Source organism: Podarcis filfolensis (assembly GCF_964270895.1).
Source record: "Podarcis filfolensis genome assembly, chromosome: 7".
Classification (NCBI taxonomy): domain Eukaryota; kingdom Metazoa; phylum Chordata; class Lepidosauria; order Squamata; family Lacertidae; genus Podarcis; species Podarcis filfolensis.
Genome location: NC_139603.1, coordinates 78651718 through 78670858, shown reverse-complemented (window position 1 = coordinate 78670858; position 19141 = coordinate 78651718). Strand labels below are relative to the sequence as shown.

Genomic DNA, 19141 nt, shown 5'->3' with positions numbered 1-19141 from the left:
AATATACTCAGAGTCATGTAGTGATTTAATGCTCTTTATTGCAGCTCGAAAAACAGTGAATGAATTCCCCCCAAAAACCTCAGGCTTTATATACATTATTTACACAATGAGTCCCATCTGATTGGTTGATTCTGGAGCCTGATTTGGCTGCTACTGCATGCCAATCAGTTGTTGCATCCTAGGTTCCTACCAGCCTAATAGGCTGATTAACTTCCTCCTGGGGTCTGATTGGGCTGCCCCTGCAGGCCAATCAGGTTGTTGCATTCTAGAATCCTGCCTGCCTATTGTTTTAGGATCCAAGCTTAGCCCGTAACATACACACACATACGCACACACACACCATCTTAAAACATTCTCTCCTGTGCAAAGATAATTAGCTAGACTTGACAGGAAGGGGGAAGAATGAACCTTCAGGTAAATATTTCTTTTTTTTTTTTACAGCAAAATAGTTTGTAACATCGCTAGAAAATCACATAGAAAATGGAGGCAGAACCAAAAAACAAAGCCTCGATAGAAATTGCATACCACCCCCCATTAGCTAAGTGGTCTGTTTCCACGTTCTGATCTCACAGGTGTGCTGAGAGCTCCAACGCTCTTTCTCCTTCAGAATTGCTATATAGTGGTACCTCGGGTTACAGATGCTTCAGGTTACGCGTTTTCGGATTGCGCACCGTGCCAAACCCGGAAGTACTGGAATGGGTTACTTCCGAGTTTCGGGGCTCACGCATGTGCAGAAGCACTAAATCATGCTTCGTGCATGCGCAGAAGCGCCAAATCGCAACCTGTGCGTGCGCAGATGCGGCACTGCGGGTTGCGAACGTGCCTCCCGCACGGATCACGTTCTCAACCCGAGGTTCCACTGTATCTGCTACGGGTTTCATCCTTCCATAACAGAAAGGATAGGTGACACATGCAAACCCGAGCCTTGTATGGATATGCAGGTTCGTGGTTCCTTTGGATTAAGCCTGGCACCAAGGGAAAGAAAGCACAGTGGTACCTCGGGTTACAGATGCTTCAGGTTACAAACGCTTCAGGTTACAGACTCCGCTAACCCAGAAATAGTACCTCGGGCTAAGAACTTTGCTTCAGGATGAGAACAGAAATTTGTGGCGACAGCACAGTGACAGCAGGAGGCCCCATTAACTAAAGTGGTACCTCAGGTTAAGAACAGTTTCAGGTTAAGAACGGACCTCCGGAACGAATTAAGTTCTAACCTGAGGTACCACTGTACTTCTCTTGGAGTTGCTTCCAGGAGCTAAGCAAAGCGATTATACATGATGGACCATAAAGTCCAAAACCTTTTCTAGTTGGACACTTGATTTTCCTGGTTTGTCATGCTCCAAACACAACGTAAGTATAGATAGCTGAACATTTCTTAGACTTTGTTTGCCTGGGGAACCTCCACTCGCTACCCAAAGGACGAGTCCCACACCCTGACATGAAGAAATATGCCGCTGATAAAATGGCTGTGTTGCTGTTGGTTTCTGTTCCTTCCTTAGTGTTCCTCCTTATTAAATTCCCTCCATACAACCATTTTTGGAACACTTTGGTTCCTACTCGGCGTCACTGGCATCACATCACAGTCAGAATATGACAGTTTGTTCTCAAGGTGTTGCAGGTGGGGGACAGAGGAAGGTATTCTGAAGGCCTTCAAAAGAGAAGAACATCAAAGAATCTATATAAATATTCGAGTACATTCTCAACAAACCAGACAGTATGTACACTCGGTATGTACTTGGGTCAAGGGTGGGTGTGGAATTCTGCATTCAGGAGTTGCCAGGCTGGTTTCCCTAGAAAACAAAACATGTTTACGGGTTTGAGCACCTTCTGTGGGGACAAGAAGAAATAGCCGAGAGGGGAGCTGGGCGTTGATGTGGAGTTTCGAATCAAGCAAAGCTCACAGGTGGAAAAATGTTCCAGCCCTTTCCCATTCATTCCACGTTATCTTGTTTTATTTGATCGTTTTATTTTACAAATGTGCACTCTGCCCTTTGATATGCGTACGTAGTTCAGGGGCAGCCAGCAATAGTAAATGCGATGGAAACAATGGAATCGAAACGATAAAACAGAGAGTAAAAGCAACGAGGGAGGAAAGTAAACTAGTAGATTTACTTGCAGTATAAGGTTAGTGTCAAAAAGGTGAAACCAATAAGCTGCTTCCATGTGATCTGTTTATTGACCCTCCATTCTGATGTGTTTGTGGGGAGATTAGGCAAGAAATGGTTATCTTGCACCTTCAATTACTTTTTAGGGAAAGCGGTTTGGTTATGGAAAAAAATCTCCGATTCACTTTGAACACGCAACCCAACTTTGAAAATAGGTGATTGAATCTCACCTGAAAGCAGTAACAGGCTGGTAGCACCTGTAAAAAGACCAGAAATTCCTATTGGCATCATCACACTTAAAAAAAAAGTTGAGCGGCTGTGAAGGTAGGCTTTAAAAAAGGTTCATAAAACCACCCATTGTTTGAACGTTGCACGTGGTTCCTAATCCCAGTTTAAGCCCAACCAATTCAGAGCACCTTTACCCCATTTGGCAAATGAATGAGCGGAGGAACGAAAGATGGGGGCCTACCTAGTAAGTAATCCAAGAACTGTGAAACAAACCCTTAATCTTAGCAACTGTGGGCTTTTGTGCATTCCAATCAGACACCGGCAAACAATGCGGTGGGGTGAGGAGACATTCCAAGCCAACCTAATCAAGGACAAGCTTAAACCCTAAGAACTCAAAGCTCCTTTTGTGATAAAGAGTGTGAACTATGCTACTGGGAATATTAAGGAGCCAGATTGCAGTTCGGAGGAGCATCAAGCTTCCCATTCTGCAGAGGAAACGATATTTTCATGACTCTTAGTGGTTGCCCCACATCCTTTAAGGCTGCAATCCTATACACCAAGGAGCGCTGAAATATACTCAGAGTCGAGAGTGGATTTCATGCTCTTTATTCAGCTCATAGTGGTGAGGAGGAATGGAAGTTCCCCCAGAATGTCTGCTTTATATACATTATTTACACAATGGGCCCCATGTGATTGGCTAATTCCGGGATTCTCCTGTAGGCCAATCAGGTTGCGGATTCACTTCCACCTGGAGTTGGATTGGGTGGCTCCTGTGGACCAATCAGACTGCTACATTCTGGGTCCTATTTTTCTAGGACCAATCAGACTGCTGCATTCTGAATCCTATTGTTCTAGGACCAATCAGACTGCTGCATTTTGGATCCTATTCAACTCAGTACATAACAAGCACCATGGGGCTGAGGAAGTTTCAGGGTCCCCAAAGTATTTTTGAGGGGACCAAGCCCCTTCAATATTCAGGAGGCATTTGGTTCCGCCCGCTGGCGCTGTGCACAGACCATCAGGACGTCATGAGCTGTTATGTGCATGACGTCATGATGTTGTACAATGTCGTGCACAGGCCCCTTCAATCCCCTTAAGAAGATGGCATTTCTGCTACACATTTACCTGAAGAGAAAGTCCCACTGAACTCAATGGGGCTTTCTTCTGAGTAGGTAGCTATAGCAGTGGCTCCCAATTAGCTAAATAGTGTGGACCTCTCTTTTTTTTCAAAAGCCAAGTCAGGGGCCCCCTATTTTTGAATATTTTTGAAATCTCCATGGTAGTTTTTGTTATTTGAATGGTGCCACAGACCTCCCCCCCCCCGGGTGGGTTACACAGACCCCCCTGAGGTCTGCAGACCCACACTGATCTATAGGATTGTATTAATGGCCTGACAAACTGGTCTTTGATCCAGAAAGGATGCTGGAATTTGCCTCAAAATACCATGTTCAAAGCTATTTTCAAAACAATTTTTCTTTGTCTCTCTGCCTGTAAATTGAAGATGCGTCACTTCTGACCTTTTGGTTTATTGATATTGGAGGGCTCCCAAAATCTGGAAATTAGTGTGTGACGGCGTTGACAGTCTCAAACAATCTCCAGATTTGATTTTCAACCCCAAAACAGTGATTTCAAAGGAGTACAGCGGTACCTCAAGTTACAAACGCCTCAGGTTACAAACTCTGCTAACCTGGAAGAGTTACCTCGAGTTGAGAACTTTGCCCCAGGATGAGAACGGAAATCGTGTGCCGGCGGCGCAGCGGCAGCAAGAGGCCCCATTAGCGAAAACACGCCTCTAGTTAAGAACAGTTTCAGGTTAAGAACGGACCTCCAGAATGAATTACGTTTGTAACTAGAGGTACTACTGTACAACTATTGGGTGCTGCCATTCTGTGGTAGCAATGGAACTTTCCCCACCTGGGCTTTCTCCTGAAGGCCTCCCCCAACATCCTCAAAAATTGCTCCAGGGGGTTGGGGGAGTCTCTGGGGCAGATTCTGAGAGAGTATGGAGAGAAAGAAGGGAAGTCCCACTGCATGAGAAGAATACAGCTCATGCAGCATTTGATCCAACTGTACACCAGCTCCCTTGGCCAATAAAGCAAGATGAGTGCCGCAACCCCAGAGTCGGCCACAACTGGACCTAATGGTCAGGGGTCCCTTTACCCTTTTACTTTTATGTCCTCCCCAACGTTTCAACTATGTAATTTTTTTTAACAATGTATTTTTAAATCCTGTTTGTCTCTCCTAGCTGCTGCTGCTTTGACACCTTCTCCTTCCGCTGCACCTAGTGCGCATAGCTCATGATTCAATTGTCACCTGTAGACACAGAGGCCTCCTGTGGCTCCCACGTGGTCTTCTCCCTGCCCTGAAATTAACTTGAAGGAAGAAAGTCAATACAGTAAGAGGTGATGTGTGCTTGGTGGGAGAGTGTGTTTGTGTGTGTGCCCACGACAGATTCTCTGCAACGCTAGCACAGTGGTACCTCGGGTTACAGACGCTTCAGGTTACATATGATTCAGGTTACAGACTCCGCTAACCCAGAAATAGTACGTTGGGTTAAGAACTTTGCTTCAGGATGAGAACAGAAATCATGCTCCAGTGGCGCAGCAGCAACAGCAGGCCCCATTAGCTAAAGTGGTCTTCAGGTTAAGAACAGTTTCAGGTTAAGTACTTAACCTGAGGTACCACTGTACTCATGGGAAACCAATGAAGCTGATTCTTGGAAGATTCAAGACAGATAAAATTAAGTGCTTCTTCACAAAAACACTTACTTAAACTATGACACTCACTCTTGCAAGAGGCGGTGATGGCCACCAACCTACCTGGCTTTAAAAGAGGATTAGACAGAATTCTGGATCCCATTAATGTGATCTGATGGGGAACATTTTCCCCATCCACAATTATGAAGGAGGGTCTCCACCCCCATCGTTCAGCCGGGACACTGAGGTCCAGCTCCGAGGGCCTTCTGGAGGTTCCCTCACTGTGAGAAGTGAAGCTACAGGGAACCAGGCAGAGGGCCTTCTCGGTAGTGGCGCCCACCGTGTGGAACGCTCTCCCATCACATGTCAAGGAAATAAACAACTATCTGACTTTTAGAAGACATCTGAAGGCAGCCCTGTTTAGGGTAGTTTTTAATGTTTGATGTTTTATTGCTTTATTATTAATAATACAGTGGTACCTCGGGTTAAGTACTTAATTTGTTCCGGAGGTCCGTTCTTAACCTGAAACTGTTCTTAACCTGAAGCACCACTTTAGTTAATGGGGCCTCCCGCTGCTGCTGCACGATTTCTGTTCTCATCCTGAAGCAAAGTTCTTAACCCGGGGTACTATTTCTGGGTTAGCGGAGTCTGTAACCTGAAGCGTCTGTAACCTGAAGCATACGTAACCCAAGGTACCACTGTATTATTATTATTATTATTATTATTAGGCTAGCCAAGAGCTTCTGTGATCCTCATGCTCTCACAGAGTCCGAGTTTAATCTGTAGACTGAGGCTGTAATCCTTTACCTGGGAGTAAGCTCCATTGGCCCCTTCATGGATCACTGCCTTGCCGTGGCGAAGGGGCTTGAAGAACTCAGAGAAGCTATGAACTATGCCGAGCAGGGCACCCAAGATGAACAGGTCATAGTGGAGAGTTTTGACCAAACGTGATCCACCTGGAGGAGGAACCGGCAAGCCACTCCAGTATCCCTGCCAAGAAAACTCCATGGACAAAGACAACAGGCATATAAAAGTTATGACGCTGGAAGATGAGCCCCTCAGGTTGGAAGGCGTCCAACATGCTACTGGGGAAGAGTGGAGGACAAGTACAAGTAGATCCAGAGCTGATGAAGTGGCTGGGCTAAAGCCGAAAGGACGTTCAGTTGCGGATACGCCTGGAAGCGAAAGGAAAGTCCAATGCTGTAAAGAAAAATATTGCATAGGAACCCTGGAATGTAAGAACCATGAACCTGGGTAAGTTGGATGTGGTCAAAAATGAGATGGCAAGAATAAATATTGACATCCTGGGCATCAGTGAACTAAAATGGACAGGAATGGGCGAATTCAGTTTGGATGACCATCATATCTACTACTGTGGGCAAGAAACCCGGAAAAGAAATGGAGTGGCCCTCATAGTCAACAAAAGAGTGGCGAAGGCAGTACTGGAATGCAATCTCAAAAATGATAGAATGATCTCGATACGAATCCAAGGCAGACCTTTTAACATAACAGTAATCCAAGTTTATGCACCAACTACTGGTGCTGAAGAAACTGAAATTGACCAATTCTATGAAGACTTACAACACCTTATAGAAGCGACACCAAAGAAGGATGTTCTTCTCATTATAGGGGATTGGAATGCTAAAGTAGGGAATCAATAGATAAAAGGAACAACGGGCAAGTTTGGCCTTGGAGAGCAAAATGAAGCAGGGCAAAGGCTAATAGAGTTCTGTCAAGAGAACAAGCTGGTCATCACAAACACGCTTTTCCAACAGCACAAGAGACGACTCTACACGTGGACATCACCAGACAGGCAGCATCGAAATCAGATTGATTATATTCTCTGCAGCCAAAGATGGAGAAGCTCAATACAGTCAGCAAAAACAAGACCTGGAGCTGACTGTGGCTCAGATCATCAGCTTCTTATAGCAAAATTCAAGCTTAAACTGAAGAAAGCAGGAAAAACCACTGGGCCGGTAAGATACAATCTAAATCAAATCCCTTATGAATACACAGTGGAAGTGAGGAACAGGTTTAAGGATTTAGATTTGCTAGACAGAGTGCCTGAAGAACTATGGATGGAGGCTCGCAACATTATACAGGAGGCAGCAGCGAAAACCATCCCAATGAAAAGGAAATGCAAGAAAGCAAAGTGGCTGTCCAATGAGGCCTTACAAATAGCGGGGGAGAGAAGGCAAGCAAAATGCGAGGGAGATAGAGAAAGATACAGGAAATTGAATGCAGATTTCCAAAAAATAGCAAGGAGAGATAAGAAGGCCTTATTAAACGAGCAATGCAAAGAAATAGAGGAAAACAACAGAATGGGAAGAACCAGAGATCTGTTCAAGAAAATTGGAGATATGAAAGGAACATTTCGTTCAAAGATTGCCATAATAAAGGACAAAAGTGGTAAGGACCTAACAGAAGCAGAAGACATCAAGAAGAGGTGGCAAGAATACACAGAGGAATTATACCAGAAAGAAATGGATGCCTCGTACACCCCAGGTAGTGGGGTTGCTGACCTTGAGCCAGACATCCTGCAGAGTGAAGTCAAATGGGCCTTAGAAAGCACTGCAAATAACAAGGCCAGTGGAAGTGATGGTATTCCAGCTGAACTATTTAAAATTTTAAAAGATGATGCTGTTAAGGTGCTACACTCAATATGCCAGCAAGTTTGGAAAACTCAGCAGTGGCCAGAGGATTGGAGAAGATCAGTCTACATGCCAATCCCAAAGAAGGGCAGTGCTAAAGAATGCTCCAACTACCGCACAATTGCACTCATTTCACACGCTAGCAAGGTTATGCTTAAAATTCTACAAGGAAGGCTCAAGCAGTATGTGGACCGAGAACTCCCAGAAGTGCAAGCTGGATTTAGAAGAGGCAGAGGAACCAGAGACCAAATTGCAAACATGCGCTGGATTATGGAGAAAGCCAGAGAGTTCCAGAAAGACATCTACTTCTGCTTCATTGACTATGCAAAAGCCTTTGACGGTGTCGACCACAGCAAACTATGGCAAGTTCTTAAAGAAATGGGAGTGCCTGATCACCTCATCTGTCTCCTGAGAAATCTCTATGTGGGACAAGAAGCTACAGTTAGAACTGGATATGGAACAACTGATTGGTTCAAAATTGGGAAAGGAGTACGACAAGGCTGTATATTGAATCCCTGGTTATTTTACTTATATGCAGAATTCATCATGCGAAAGGCTGGGCTGGATGAATCCCTAGCCGGAATTAAGATTGCTGGAAGAAATATCAACAACCTCAGATATGCAGATGACACAACCTTGATGGCAGAAAGTGAGGAGGAATTAAAGAACCTTTTATTGAGGGTAAAAGAGGAGAGCGCAAAATATGGTCTGAAGCTCAACATCAAAAAAACGAAGATCATGGCCACTGGTCCCATCACCTCCTGGCAAATAGAAGGAGAAGAAATGGAGGCAGTGAGAGATTTTACTTTCTTGGGCTCCATGATCACTGCAGATGGTGACAGCAGCCACAAAATTAAGAGACGCCTGCTTCTTGGGAGGAAAGCAATGACCAACCTAGACAGCATCTTAAAAAGCAGAGACATCACCTTGCCAACAAAGGTCCGTATAGTTAAAGCTATGGTTTTCCCAGTAGTGATGTATGGAAGTGAGGGCTGGACCATAAAGAAGGCTGATCGTCGAAGAATTGATGCTTTTGAATTATGGTGCTGGAGGAGACTCTTGAGAGTCCCATGGACTGCAAGAAGATCAAACCTATCCATTCTGAAGGAAATCAGCCCTGAGTGCTCACTGGAAGGACAGATCCTGAAGCTGAGGCTCCAGTACTTTGGCCAACTCATGAGAAGAAAAGACTCCCTGGAAAAGACCCTGATGTTGGGAAAGATGGAGGGCACAAGGAGAAGGGGACGACAGAGGACGAGATGGTTGGACGGTGTTCTTGAAGCCACAAACATGAGTTTGACCAAACTGCGAGAGGCAGTGGAAGACAGGAGTGCCTGGTGTGCTCTGGTCCATGGGGTCATGAAGAGTTGGACACGACTAAACGACTAAACAACAACAACAATGGACTAGATGAGCGACTGGCCTGATATAACAAGCTCTTATATTCCATTTTACAAATGTGTCCACAGGCCCGAAAAGGATAGCAGGCCCCAGACCTAGCTGCTGCTGAAGCAAGAGTCTTGGCAGTTAAAATCTCCTTGGTATACCAACTGTGATCTGCCCCGAATGCTGCTGCAACCCCCGTTAGTGCTTAATTTATTTTGTTACTTTTATTCCTTTGAAATATATCAAGGCTTTCTTTTTTATCTGGGCAAACGCCCATCCAAAACAGCTCACGAGCAAAACAAAAGATAAAAACAGTGCTACGTTTAAAATAGTGCAACCTTTAAAACTTTAAAAACTTAGCACTACCAATCGGCACTTGACATAAAAATTATAGAAGCGGAGAGAACATAATTGAGTCAGACCGTCACCCAGCTAGCAGAATGTTACCCAGCTATTTCTCTTTCCAGAAATAGTTGTGAAGAGAGAGGAGGAAGGGATGTAGCTGCAGGCAGAAGGACCCTGATTCAAACCCCAGGATCCCCAGGTAGTGCTCAGAGACACTCCCTCCTCAAAACCTCAGAGAGCTACTGCAGGCAGCATAGACAATAAAGGTAAAGGGTAAAGGGACCCCTGACCATTAGGTCCAGTCGTGACCAACTCTGGGGTTGCAGCACTCATCTTGCTTTATTGGCCGAGGGAGACGATGTACAGCTTCCAGGTCACATGGCCAGCATGACTAAGCCACTTCTGGCAAACCAGAGCAGTGCACGGAAACGTCGTTTACATTCCACTGGAGTGGTACCTATTTATCTATTTGCACTTTGATGTGCTTTTGAACTGCTAGGTTGGCAGGGGCAGAGACCGAGAAACAGGAGCTCACTCCGTCGTGGGGATTCAAACCACTGACCTTCTGATTGGCAAGTCCTAGGCTCTGTGGTTTAACCCACAGCGCTACCCGCGTCCCTAGCATAGACAATACTTTTCGCCAATTTCAATGTTCACTAGGCATGTGCTTCAATTCCCTTTGGTTTCCTTAGCAGGTGCTTTCTCCTGCTTCTTCTGAGAGCCAGTGTGGTGTAGTGGTTAAGAGCAGTGGACTCGTAATCTGGTGAACCGGGTTCGCTTCCCCACTCCTCCACATGCAGCTGCTGGGTGACCTTGGGCTAGTTACACTTCTCTGAAGTCTCTCAGCCCCTCTCACCTCACAGAGTGTTTGTTGTGGCAGAGGAAGGGAAAGGAGATTGTTAGCCGCTTTGAGATTCCTTCGGGTAGTAATAAAGCGGGATATCAAATCCAAACTCTTTTTCTTCGATTAGACACATGGGATTTCCCATGCAATCAGGGATGACTCAGAGAACTGGATGATGTCACAACACTATGCAGCCAATCAAGTTTAGCAATATGATGACATCACTGAGGACAAGCATAGGCAATTAGAAGCAAGAGGAATGTCAATGAATAAGCGAAACACTTTTGCAAGGAGTGCCAAAAACATGCAAACGAAAAACCCCAAAACGAAACAAAAGCAAAAATTCACTGCCCTGAAGGATAGCTTTTTCTTTCAGTTCCCTTTGGTTTCCTTAGCGGGTGTTTTCTCCTGCTCCTTGGATCAGACACATGGCGTTCCCATGCAATCACAGATAACCCAGAGAACCACACGGTGTCACAATGCTATGTAGCCAATCAAGTTTGGCAATATGGTGACATCACTGAGGATAACCACAGGTAATTAGAAGCCAGAGGAATGTCAATGAATAAGTGAAACACTTTTGCCAGCAGTGCCATAAACAAGCAAACAAAAAAACCCAGAAACAAAAAAGCAAAAATCCATAGCTTTTCCTTTCCTTTTCTTTTTTTGGGCAGAATTGAAAATGCTGGCAAAAAAACCCCCACTTGAGTATTTTCAGCTCAGCTCTAATTAGCAATAATGTCCTTTCCACCAGCCTATCCATAGGCAGTTGCATTAAGCCTGGTGCGTCAGGAGCTGAAGCAATGCAGCAGCGCATCTCCATATGGGTCTGCAACCAGTCTGTGGAGGCAGATGAAACTGAAAATGGCTGGGAGGTTGCCCTGAAGCTGCTGAAGCTTTAAAGTTAGATTTCTGTCTGGGAGTGAGCCAGGCAGGGTGCAGGGGCACAAAGCAGGTGGAAAATAAGAAGACTTGAATTACAGCATCTCATTTGCTCTCCTCGTCCCCTCTGCCCAATGGAAATCAACTTCCAAAACCGGGCGGAATGGCATCTGTCTGGGGGGGGGGGCAAACGTGCACAGCTGTCAGTTCTGACAGGTATCAGAATAATTTTTACGAGCGCACGCATCATTATCCACGCTGAACTTGATAACTCCATTCTCAGTGCGCCATCAAGCAGGCCAATCGCTTCCTCTCCAGAGGTGAGGTAGTTTTTAATCCAACAAGTGTGGAGGACTAAAGAAAGATCCATCTGCTGCTGCCAATCCTTCCCAGAGAGCCCGTCGCAGATGCTTTTCTAATCATGAGCTCGTGAATGAAAACGGTGGCATCTGTGAAATTGTTCTGCACCAGCAGTAAGGAACCCCCGGCCCGTAGGCGTAATGTTTCTACCAAGTGGTGTCCGCCTGCCCTCTAGATGTCAGCATCAAGGAGCTGTCAACGAGGCAGGTCAAGCACAGAACAGGCACACACACACACACACTGCAGGCATGGAATAATAATAATTTATTATTTATACCCCGCCCATCTGGCTGGGTTTCCCCAGCCACTCTGGGCGGCTTCCAACAAAACACTAAAATACAATAACCTATTAAAAATTAAAAGCTTCTCTAAACAGGGCTGCCTTCAGATGTCTTCTAAAAGTTTGGTAGTTATTTTTCTCTTTGACATCTGTTGGGAGGGCGTTCCACAGGGCGGGTGCCACTACCGAGAAGGCCCTCTGGTTTAACAGACCACAGTATTTCAATATTTTGTTGGAAGCCACCCAGAGTGGCTGGGGAAACCCAGCCAGATGGGTGGGGTATCATCATCATCATCATCATCATCATCATCATCATCATCTGCTGCCCCTGGAGACCCTGCCTCACCTAGCCTCATAGGTGGGCCAGCCCTGCCTGTGACTGTGATTTGTTTTAACTGTTTTTAACATTGAATTTTATTATTTTTGTTATCACACCCTGGGACCTGATGGTGCAAAGCAGGTAGCAAGTCACCAACGGCAATGGTGTGCTGGTCAAAAGGATGTTGTGTGACCTGTTGCATTCATCTCTTGAGCATAAAGCAAGACCCTACAATAGATCAGTGAAGGCTGCACCAAGGAGGGGCCAGAGAGGAGGTAAGTGGCTCCTACTAAACCCACCCACCCCAATTTTGGAAGAACGTGGAACAAACCATCAGGGTGTGGGCAGAGGGGAGCATTTCCTTCCCTCCCTTCCCCCCCCCCCGCTGCTGGTCCCCCACTGCAACGTGCTGTCTACTTGGTAGATACTAACAGCACCTCTTCAGCACCGGCTATAGGTCGATATGAAATTATACAGCTTGAAATGGCTTTTCTTTCGAATTGGATGCAATTGATCCATTGCAAGATCTGAGAGGCAAGGGAGATCTACATTGCCAAAGTCAATCCAGCCGCAGCAGAGAAAACCTCTAATTGCCCTTTCTCTATTGCACCGGCGAAGCTCTTATTTTGTTTTGCTTTCCTAAGAACCCTTAACTCAATACTGCTGACTTCTCCTCTGGGGCTTTAAGCAACAGGAGTATATGCAACTTGTGGCTGGATTAAAGGCCTAGGAACGACACAGCCCAGTTGTTCCCCCTGTCCCGGTAACATCTATTATGCAGCATACAGAATCGTCAGACGTGTGAGAGTTCTCTAACTCGTGGGAGAATCAAAGTCCTCCATTTGGGAGTCAATGCTCATTGCACACAGATATATGAGAATCCTGGCTTATTCCAGGCCCAACCAGACAAGAAGTTTCTTAGATGAATGCCATGAATCATCATAGTGTAAGGGAAAGCATTAGCAAGACTGGGATCCTGGGAAGGAAGAGTTCAACCCTTTCCTCAGTGGTCCCAGTGACCTCCTCCCCATCAAAGCTATTTGCACTGTGAGAGAAACCTCCATTGCCACAAATGAAGGTTTCTCTCCTAAGGCAAATAGCAGTTTGGGGTGGGGCAGGGAGTGTTTGTCACAATTGCGGCAGGAGGGAAAACAATTAAACTCTTCTTCCTGGTGGTGAATACACCACACAATTAAAGCCCATTACAGTGGTACCTTGGGTTACATACGCTTCAGGTTACATACGCTTCAGGTTACAGACTCCGCTAACCCAGAAATAGTACCTCAGGTTAAGAACTTTGCTTCAGGATGAGAACAGAAATCATGCTCCAGCGGCGCAGCAGCAGCGGGAGGCCCCATTAGCTAAAGTGGTGCTTCAGGTTAAGAACAGTTTCAGGTTAAGAACGGACCTCTGGAACGAATTAAGTACATAACCAGAGGTACCACTGTACTTTCACCAAAGAATCCTGGAAACTGTAGTTTACCCCCCCCCCCACAAAACTACAATTTCCAGCACCCTTAACAAACTACAACTCCCAGGACTCTTGGTTGTATATGCAGCCCCAACCCCTGCAATCCTGATACTGAATGCCCCTCCCCTGACTGCTATTTACATTTTAAAAAATTAAGTGTACATTAATTGCCTTCACACAATTGGCATCATGTCCACTACTGACTTAGGCTGCAGTCCTAACCACACTGCACTGGGAGCATGTCCCATAGAATTTAGTAGGACTTACCTCTGAGTAGACCTAGATAGGAAGACACTGTTAGGCAGTTTTTTCCATGGCCAGGAGCTCTCAGGTCTGGGTGTTGAATAAAAAAAGATAGAAAATAATTCACTGACCAAATAACTGCACCACAGTGAAAAATGCATTGGGGAGGTGTTCGTAAAACGAACTATTCAGGCTATTAAAGCTTATGAAGGGGAAACCATGTAACATTGAAGTGGTGTTGTTGTGTCACTTCCTTAATTACCCTCTGGCGTTGGGTCAAGTGCTCAGATAGAGCAATGTCCCAGATGTTCCAGTGTCCTCATGGCAACACATTTCCCTGCTCCTACTTCATATCATCGGCTGCTGAGGACAGGAGACCAGGTATTTGTACAAAGTTGTGCTTCACCAGGCTATGGAAAGAGAAGAGCTGCTCTTATTACAGTTCTATCTCCACTTTCTTCCACCATAAGAACATAAGAAGGTGAGCCTGGTGGATCAAACCGGTGGCTGTTCTTACAGTGGCCAACCAGATGTCTGTGGGGAACCTGAAATCAGGATTAGAGCTCAAGAACCTTCTCCCCTCTGGCGGCTTCCAGTAACTGGTAGCCATCAATTGCCCTCTCCTTCAAAACTTCTCCTTTAAAGCCATCCAAAAGGGGGCCCATCATTAACTCTTATGAGAGCATTGTGAAGTACCGTATTTTTTGCTCTATAAGACTCACTTTTTCCCTCCTAAAAAGTAAGGGGAAATGTGTGTACGTCTTATGGAGCGAATGCAGGCTGCGCAGCTATCCCAGAAGCCAGAACAGCAAGAGGGATTGCTGCTTTCACTGCACAGCGATCCCTCTTGCTGTTCTGGCTTCTGAGATTCAGAATATTTTTTTTCTTGTTTTCCTCCTCCAAAAACTAGGTGTGTCTTGTGGTCTGGTGTGTCTTATAGAGTGAAAAATACGGTACTTTCTTTTTAAAAATTATTATTATTATTATTATTATTATTATTATTATTATTATTATTATTAGTTTCCTAAAAGAAAATAAAACAAATTGTACAACATTTTCCAATTAGCATTCCATAAGTATTCATCTTCCCCTCCACCCTTCCATGGTTTCCTCAAGTTTTCTAATACTGCTACATATTACAGTCGTACCTTGGAAGCCAAACGCCTTGGCTCCCGAACAAATCGGCTCCCAAACGATTGAAACCCAGAAGTGAACGTTTCGGTTTTCGAGCAATTTTCGGAAGCTGAACGTCCGGCGTGCCTTCTGCACCTTCCGATTGGCTGCAGGAACATCCTGCACCCAATCGGAAGCCACACTTTGGTTTTTGAATGGTTCCAGGAGTCAAACAGACTTCCAGAACACATTCTGTTAGAAAACCAAGGTACCACTGTATGATTATTCTAAACCAGGCATAGGCAAACTCGGCCCTCCAGATGTTTTGGGACTAATAATAATAATAATAATAATAATAATAAAATTTTATTCATATCCCGCTCTCCCCAGCTGAAGCTGGGCTCAGAGCGGCAAACAACAGTAAAATAATACAGCATTCTAAAATCAATTCATTGGAAATCAGTTCTACAACTCCCATCATCCCAAGCTAACAGGACCAGTGGTCAGGGATGATGGGAATTGTAGTCTCAAAACATGTGGCGGGCCGAGTTTGCCTATGCCTGTTCTAAACTTCTCTTCTACCGTGTTCTCAGATATACATTTTAGTGCTGTCCTTACTCCAAACCTGCTTGTGTTTTAACATGTTTACAATACATATTTTTAAATAGTCTGCAAACATATTCCAGCCCTCCTTGAAAACTGTCTCATCTTGCTCTCCACCTCTTGCTAATTCAGCATATTCCATCAGTTTCAATGACCCATCTTTTCTAGTAGGTACTGCCTCATCTCACCGTTTTTGAACATGTAATATTCTTGCTGCGGTTGTCGCATACAGTATAAGAATAAATTCCTTGGGGTTTTTTGATACATCTGTCCCAATTATCCCCAAAAGAAACGCTTCTGGTCTTTTTTGGGAGTCTTTTTATCTGTCCTAAATCTTCCAAGATTCCACTTCACTGGATGCCCATAAGTTCAAGTGTCATGAGTGAAGGAGAAAAACTATTCTCTAGCCACTATCTCCATGACTTCATAGATGTATCCAAGTATGCATGAATGTGGTTTCCGGAAAGTCTCCCATACAGACAACTGACTGGATGGAGACCTGAATAGCTTCAGGAAGATGGTGGCCCCATGTGCCTTTGGACATGATCGTCAGGTGACTGCCATTTTCAACAGCAGACCTGTGTTGCTCATGCCATGTAAAGTAAAGGGACCCCTGACCATTAGGTCCAGTCGTGACTGACTCTGGGGTTGCGGTGCTCATCTCGCTTTATTGGCCGAGGGAGCCGGCGTACAGCTTCCGGGTCATGTGGCCAGCATGACTAAGCCACTTCTGGCGAACCAGAGCAGCGCACGGAAACGCCGTTTACCTTCCCGCCGGAGCAGTACCTATTTATCTACTTGCACTTTGACACACTGCTAGGTTGGCAGGAGCAGGGACTGAGCAACGGGAGCTCACTCCGTCATGGGGATTCGAACTGCCAACCTTCTGATCGGCAAGTCCTAGGCTCTGTGGTTCACTTTCAGTGAAGCAACTTTCAGTGAAGCAACAGTCTCCATGCATGGGGTATGCTAGGCTGACCAATTCATTGACCAATTGGGGGCTAGCTGCCACTAGGACCCTAACCAGTGTCAAAGCAATGATTCTTCAACATCAACTTCGTTGGAGTGGTCATGTTGTGTGGATGCCTGATGATCATCTTCCAAAGCAACTACTCTATTTCGAACTTAAAAATGGAAAGCGTAATGCTGGTGGTCAACAAAAGAAGTTTAAAGACTCTCTCAAGGCAAATCTAAAAAAAAATGTAGTATAAACTCCAACAACTGGAAACACTGGCCTGAGAGCACTCCAATTGGAGGACAGCCTTTACCAAAGGTGTCATGGGCTTTGAAGACGCTCGAACTCGGGACGCAAGGGAGAAACGTGCTAAGAGGAAGGCACGCTTGGCAAATCTACACCGTGATCAACTCCCGCCCGGAAACCAATGTCCCCACTGTGGAAGGATGTGTGGATCCAGAATTGGCCTCCACAGTCACTTACGGACTCATTGTTAAAACCGTGTTTATGGAAGACAATCTTACTTAGTTATGAGTGATCGCCAAAGAAGAAGATAAAAGAGGACCCTAACTTCCAGAACTATCTCTCTTAGGACCATCTCATCTGCTCACATCTCTTTTCCCATTCATATCAGGTTTGTTAGATTGTAAGCTTGCTGGCTGAGACTGTGTTGGTTCTTCTTTTTTTAAAAAATATTTTATTTAAACAAAGTCTAGTGATACATTTATAAACAGAAAATGGGATAAACTGCATAAACAAATATCTTACCGTATAGCTCATTCCAGTAATGCACAAAACAATTCCATCTCTCTGCATACATAATATTCCATTTTACACCTCCTTTTCCCCCAATAGCACCTATCAATTTATCCTACGCTGCCACTTCCGACACAATTCATCAGCCATTCCCAAACAGTTGGTACATTCTGGTCTTTCCATTTTCTTACCCAAACGATTTTTTGCAGCCATTAGTAAGACAGAGACTAAAGATCTCAATCTCTTCTTCATCTCACTTTCAACCAAGTTAAGACAAAATCAACAAAACAGTAGGTTTTCTTATAATGCCTGCTGCATCTGAAATGCACTGTGAAATTGTTCTCCAGCAAGTTGTAGCAAATGGGCATGCCCAACAAACAAGGGCAGCACATTCCATTTTGCCACCCGAGGCAGAATTAGATCACAGCAGCAACTCACACAGAGACACAATGGAGAACCTCTTTTGAGGGGAGGCGATTCTCCCTGGTTGCTGCATGGGGAGTTATTGCATGATCAGAAATACACATAGCCCAGCATTAGCTAGCCAGATATAACATCTCGGATTCACAAGCCAGGTGACCATATTCTGTCCCTTTCTGACCTCAGAAGCAGAACAATACTGAGTGTTGCGGTTTATTATTGTGCTGGCAAAGCAATTGGCCTTTATTACATACTGGAATCAAATAAGAGGTGCTGTTTTTGTACTGCTTTCTTCATTTATTTTATGTGGGAGAATGGTGACCATGGCTTGGTGGAGAATTTTATTTTTATTTAAAAAGCACACTTACTATAAATTATAAAACAGATATGAAAACTAATTTCCCGTTAATGCTCGACTCTGGCCATCAGAAACCTAGCCCTAACCGAAAGATCTTGCAAAATCATCATTTTTGTTGTTGTTGTTATTGTTTTATTAACGTTTTATTGCAAACAAATATTTTCCTCTTCCCCATTTCCATCCTTTCCCAAGCTATCTCCTACGTTGACATCCCACACAATTTTGAAAGTGTCCAGTGATGGACTGGAATCTAGTCAATAGTAACAGCTTCAGTGCTACCATGCCCTCTCCTCATTCTCAAGCCCACTACATCTGCTTCCTAGCTGATCCCACCTCCCCACCTGAACCTAATCCCTTCTGCACTCTGTATATGAACTCCTGACCAAGAAGCTAACCAGGAGAAAATAAAGTGGTACCTTGGGTTAAGTACTTAATTCGTTCCAGAGGTCCCTACTTAACCTGAAACTGTTCTTAACCTGAAGCACAACTTTAGCTAAGGGGGCCTCCCACTGCCGCGCAATTTCTGTTCTCATCCTGAAGCAAAGTTCTTAACCTGAAGCACTATTTCTGGGTTAGCAGAGTCCGTAACCTGAAGCATATGTAACCTGAAGCGTATGTAACCTGAAGCGTATGTAACTTGAGGTACCACTGTATAAGGAATGGGGGAAATATGGCAAAAGGAGAGGGAGGGAGAGGTGGCAACTCTAACCAGAGAACGTTGGACAGTGAAACAGACTCAGGAGGTGATGAATTCTCCTTCACTGGAGGTTTTTAACCAGAGGCTAGATGACCACATTTCAGGGGCATGTTAATTGTGCTTCTAGCATTTCAGGGGGTTGGACTAGATGACCCTTGGGGTCCCTTCCAACTCTCTGATTCTATATCTACAGAAACCCTACAACTCACGGTAGCATCAGCTTACCACCTCTACGCAAAAGAACCCACATAGTGTAGTGTGGTTAGAAATCTGACAAGCATGTATCATGTTGTCATTTAGGCAAGCACTGAATACATTTTTAATGCTTAAGAAGGCTTTCCCTGAAGTCTGCCCCAGTCATTTCATGGAATAATAATTGCACACTTGTTTTTAATCGCACCGAGTTTGTAATATTTCGTTTGTTGTTGT

At 44.8% G+C, this 19141-nt stretch overlaps 1 long non-coding RNA gene across 1 annotated transcript in view; it reads right to left on the bottom strand.

The window, feature by feature from the left end:
• Window positions 1–1163: 1163 nt before the first annotated feature.
• LOC310766300 overlaps window positions 1164–19141 on the bottom strand; it is a 22659-nt gene continuing 4681 nt past the window's right edge. The window contains exons 2-4 of the long non-coding RNA XR_014550035.1: window positions 13835–13900; window positions 2336–2362; window positions 1164–1790 (exon numbers count right to left, since the gene is read on the bottom strand). This is a non-coding gene — a long non-coding RNA (uncharacterized lncRNA). The remainder of the gene's footprint in view (window positions 1791–2335; window positions 2363–13834; window positions 13901–19141) is intronic.